Source organism: Pithys albifrons, chromosome 2 (assembly GCF_047495875.1).
Source record: "Pithys albifrons albifrons isolate INPA30051 chromosome 2, PitAlb_v1, whole genome shotgun sequence".
Classification (NCBI taxonomy): Eukaryota; Metazoa; Chordata; class Aves; order Passeriformes; family Thamnophilidae; genus Pithys; species Pithys albifrons.
In genome coordinates this window covers 105,075,864-105,081,673 of record NC_092459.1, presented here as the reverse complement: position 1 = coordinate 105,081,673, position 5,810 = coordinate 105,075,864, and positions in this window count along the sequence as shown.

Sequence of the window (5,810 nt, the reverse complement as noted above, 5' to 3'; positions counted from 1 at the left end):
CTTTCAGCAGAATAGTCAGAATAGTCTTTAAAAAACTGCACAGTATGACTAACATAAAGATGCTATTGCTAGTAGCTAATTTGATGCTGACTTATTTAACATGTTATCATACGCATGTACAATTTGGTATTAACGAAATGCATTTATAACAAGGAGTCAAGAGGCTCCTGCACAGCCACTCCATGAGATAAAGAGGACTGACTGCGGTCAGGGACAGACTGTGGCAGGATAGCCTGTCCCCAGTCAGGCCTGGAATCTGTTCAGAGAATGCAAGCACTCTGTGGGGAGCAATTGTTACTGCTAGGATGTCATTTGATATTGCATCAAACACCAGACACAATCTGCTTGTGGTAAGCTCCTAACTGGCCCTTAAATTTGTGAACTGGCAGTCAACCACTTCATATTATAAAAGCTGAATCCCTCTTATATAGTCAAAATGCGAGAATTCAGAAATTCGAGATCCCTATGAAAATTGCCTGGGATTTGCAAAATTGCACATTCTTTATAGACCTTAAGAGAATAGTGAAGTTTGAATAGTACTCCTAGACACAAATCAGTAGAATTTGTCAATAGACATCAATCTATGTTATGAGTTCAGGCCTTATCCATAGCTAAGGCAGAGAGACAACATAAGTTCCAATGATTCCTCATGTTCACATAAGAGAAAATTGGTTTGAAAACCAGACTGATAAGAACAGACACTCCTGTGCATTTGTTCCAGCTTGAGGACTGAGTCTGTGGTGAATGGTGGGACACTAACCCTTGCATGTTACCTAGAAAAAGTCATCACGAGTATTGTTAACTACCCACACCACAGTCAGGGAGACAGAGGTGTACCCCTGTGGTTGAAACACCAGAAACACTTAGAAGATTAACAGCTTGATGTCATCTTGGGCAACAAAATGAATTGGAGTTTCTTTGCATAGCATGTTTCCTGGACTTACTACTCCAAAGCTAAGAATGCCTTTGCTCCTAGGACAAGAACAAAACCAGAGACTATTACAAATAGAAAAATGTGTTTTAAATTACTGTTTCTGTATGTGTTGTTTGTATTGTTGGTAAGCATGAGTTTGGAACCAAAATTTGCATTTGACTATAGTCAAAAACATCATAAAAAGTAATTATTGAATTCATATTATGAATTTGGCTGAAATTTGAAAACAAACTCAAATTCTAAATCAGGTAACTCAAAAATGTCTCATTAGGCATTGGAAATATCTGCACCAAACTTACTCCATGGTTACCAAAATGGATCTGGATATAACAACTGTTTATATTAGTCATCAGTGTTTTGCATAATAGCTAGCCGCATAATTTGATGCTATTGTTGTTGTTTATGGTATAAAATTAAATAAGTTAAGTGGTAGAGACTGGAGAAAATGTAAGTTTTGTCCAGTCTCTAAAGGGGGGAAATGATGCCTAAGGATTTTAGTATATTTTGTAGACTTTTTGAGATTATATAACTTATATAGATTATCCTAGGTTGTCCATGTCTTAGATGAGATACTAAAATTCTTTCTCACAGGTTGGTGAGCTTTCTCATGCCCTGCCAAGGCCATGGTGTGTGGGGAGTGACAGTGTGTGTGTGTGTGTATCGCCTGATGTCTGAGGTAATTAATGAATGCACCCTTAAAGAGCAGAGAGCTACCTGTAGAATGTGGAATACCTTCTAACCAGTAGGATCTTTCTATGTATGTTAGGTAAACTGACTGACCAAAACTGTCTTGACATATTGGATATAAGAGTATATAAAAAGTGTAGCTGTAGCTAAAAATAAACTCTAGCCTTCTGATCAAGCCTTCTGATGCTGCTGTACCTGATCTCACCATCACTAACACAACCCCCTTAAGCCTACAAAGGGTGACCCCAATAATGGTGTTTGTAAGAAACCCCTTGTAGATAGCATGAAGACAAAACACAAGAAGGCCTGGAAGTTCTGGAACTTCTCCAAGAGGCAGTTCTAGGACCCCTATGGGGAAATGAAGATCATGTTTGGTTATCGATATCTCATATGTAAATTGCTGGAGAAGTTATAAAAGCCATGACATCCCTGATCACAGGTGTGCATGTCTGTGCGCACGTCTGTGTGCATGTCAGCGTGCATGTCTGCGTGCATGTCTGTGTGCAAGTGTGGGCCTGTGCATGTGTGTGTGCAGACCTTGAGTGTGCACCTTGAAAGCTTTCTATAAAGGTTTACCATCTATCTTTCTCCATTATTATTTTTTCTGATTGTCTATTTCCACAGGAATTGGGGCATCAGGCAACAGTGATTTCATTCCTACTGGCTATGTGAATTCAGCTCTGATGGTGGACTCAGTCCAGCATGGAGCTTCTCTCAGGGTGCAGGCATCTTGCAGTGTGAGGGTTCATTCACCTGAAGCAGCTGTGCAAGCCAATGCACGAGCGATGGCTGGCAGGGACACATGCGGGACTCTGGGGAGGGACAACTCAGGTCTGGTGGGCACAGAAAGCTGGCAGTTCTGGATGGTGAGGAGCTACCGGTTGGAGCCGCGGGTGTGGGGCTCATGTGGCTGCAGTGTGGTGAGCTGGTGCTGAGCTGGCATGGATAAAAAAAAAGGCAGAAAAAACGCACCATGCTAGCAGTCAAAAAACCGCTGGTATGTAATGTAGTCCCAGTGCTGGGTGTGTGAAATGGGGCACTTCAGCTTAGTGGTAGTGGCATCTGCGGACAATGGAAAAGTGGCCACCAACAGATGTGGAGGCTGGGTGCATATGGACAAGTGAGGCTCACCAGGCAGAGCGGAGGCCAAAAACAAAAAGGAGTCATTCTTATCCTCTCTGAACTCCCCTGACATCTCCCACGAGACCCCATCATTCCCAGTACTCCCCTGCCTCTGTTCCTGGTCCTGTGTCCAATCAGGAGTCATGACGGCCAAGAAAGCAAAAGCAGATCCAAAATACAGCAGTATTTACAGCCAGAAGCAAACCTTAATTCCAGGAGAACTAGCCTCCTTTCAGAGTTACAGCTTTCTCTTTATATCTTTAACACAACACTACGTCTATTCACAATTGTTTATTTAGCTCACTCAAGCATAGATACAAACATATCAGAAGGCTACAAGGTCTGCACATACTACTAGTACTACACATCCTGTTGCACTGTGGATACATCTTCTAACTTGCTTATCTGTTACTTTGCCTGCATGTCTTTCTCTGTTTCAAGGGTGCACATTAAAATGCTAGAGATTGATTTATACAGATGTCAGGGGGTCAGCGGACCCACTGTCAACCCCATCGACCCGACAATTTGCCTTTTTTGTATTTGTGCTACGAAAATGGCCGCAGCTGTCTTCTGCAGGGCCCTTTGCAGAACACTGACTAAACATGATATCATTAATAGCACAACTATCACAACAACAAAAATCAATAGTCCATTTTATACTGAACATAAAAGCCATCTATACATCTTGGGATAACTCCATAATACACACAAGTTAATTGATCTTGACAATCTGGGCATGCAGCAATAATTGTTCTAGCTTGTGCAAAAGAAAGACCAAACTCTGCTTTTAAAGATTTAGCATTCTGATGAAAAAATTGATGTGATATTACAGCTTGTTGATATTTATCAGGAACAAGAGTCAAAGTTATTCCTGAAACTGAAGCATCCTCATGAGCATTGCCTTCTGCAAAAAATCCTGGAAGTGAAGTGTGACTATGAATATGCAATACAAAATAAGACTCATGACATTGCTCTATAATGGTCTAGAGTTCATGAAGTACCTGAAAAAGAGGCCAATCATCAATACATGACAAAACTGTGCCATCCAAGTGTGATACAGGTCATACAACATATGCAGAATCAGTAACACAATGAAAAGACTGCTCAAACAACTGAAAAGCTTAACTCTACTATTTGTGGCAATCCTTCTTGCATAACTATTTTATTTTGCCATGCATTACCATCATGCCATATAATAGCAGCTTTTCCAGTTTTTCCTGAACCATCTGTAAACACAGTAGCTTTCATAGGTTCCTGTAAACACAACTGTTTTTGTCCTAACAGAACATCACAACACAGTTTAATCAAAGGATGTTTTGGGGAGTGATACGAAACTTGACCCTGAAAATCAGACATGGCTGATTGTACTTCATATTTACTCTTCATGTGCCACTCAAAATAAACAGCTTGAACTGGAACAATGATACTTGCTGGATCTTTTCCCAGAAGTTGTGTGCACTGTCGTCGAGCTTTTATAATTAAATCTGCTAGTAGCTCAAATAAAGCTAATGCAGTTTTTTGGGATCTGTACAGCAAAAACAACCATTCTAAGACATGTAATGGATCAGACCAGTCTAAACAATACTGAACTAGAGCTCCAAATGGAATGACATGATCAATAAACACAAACAACTGATTTAGATCAATACAAGTCACAAATCTCTTCTTTAATAACAATTGAACTTCTTGTACTGCTTTTTATGCTTCTGGGGTTAAAGTTCTGGGTTCTGTAGGATCATTGGAATATTGTAACAGCTCAAATAAAGGCTGTAATTGAGAATTGGTTATTCCCAAATAGGGTCTCAGCCAATTAAGAGATCCTACCAATTTTCGTACATCAGTAAGTGTTTTCACAGTAAAACAAACAGGTTGAGGAGTCACTCGATTAGAATTGACTAATGACCCCAAATATTTCCAAGGTTCATTTCTTTGAACTTTCTCAGGTGCTATCATCAAGCCACACTGATTTAAAGATTGAGTAGCTGTCACTTCTAGGCTGGTAAAGCTGTTCTTTTGTTTCTACTGCTAACAGAATACCATCCATATAATGATAGCAGTAACAACCAGGAAATTTTTGTCGCACTGGGGAAAATGTGTGATGGTTTTGAACCATGGCTTCCTCAGTAACTAGGTGTAACTAAGGAAGTAGACATTACAAAGTATTCCACATGTGTTTTCCATGTAATGGAGTAGGAGGGGAGATAGGGGGGAGTTGTTTTTCCTTCCTGGTTCTGGCAAGGCTGGGGAGAGCAGGAGGAGCCGGGACACTCTGTTCTGTTTCTGTTGGTTTTCCTAGCCAGGACATGGTGAGTTTGTATCATGCCAGTTCTCCTTTCCTGAAGTCTTTAACTGTATTTGTCTGTTTCATTTGTTGTGGTCTGGGTTTGTTTCCCCTTATATCTTGTTAAGCATTCTTCCCTTTTCCCTTCCTCCCCCCCCGCTCCCCCCTGGGGTGGGGCCCCACATAGTGTGTAAATTGCATACGTGTTTGTGGATGTTAGAAAATATAATTTCTTTTTAAGTCAGTTCAGTCTCTTTCGAGTTCTGTGCAGTATTTTTCCCCCTCCTTTGCTGGGAAGGCTTTGGGGGGGGGGGGGGGGGGGGGAAGGCAGTCCAGGGTTGGTAAAGCACTAGGCCAAAACTGAGACACAATGCAAGAGCTACAATCCACTGACAAATGGTAGGTGAATTTTCATGCCTTGAGGCAACAACTTCCACTGATATCTTTGAGCAGGCATTGCCTGATTTATAGCAGGTACTGAAAAAGCAAACTTTTCTTTATCTTTCAGGTGTAATGGAATTGTGAAAAAACAATCTTTTAAGTCAATTACTGTAATGTGCCAACTTATGAGTATCATTGCTGGTGAAGGAAGGCCAGGTTGAAGAGCTCCCATATGAGCCATTACTGTATTTACACATCTCAAGTCATGCAACAATCTCCATTTGCCAGATTTCTTTTTTATAACAAAACCAAGTGTATTCCAAGGACTAGTGGATGATTCAATATGTCCTGCTCTGAACTGTTCATTAACTAGCTCTTGCACAGCATGCAATTTTTCTTTTGGCA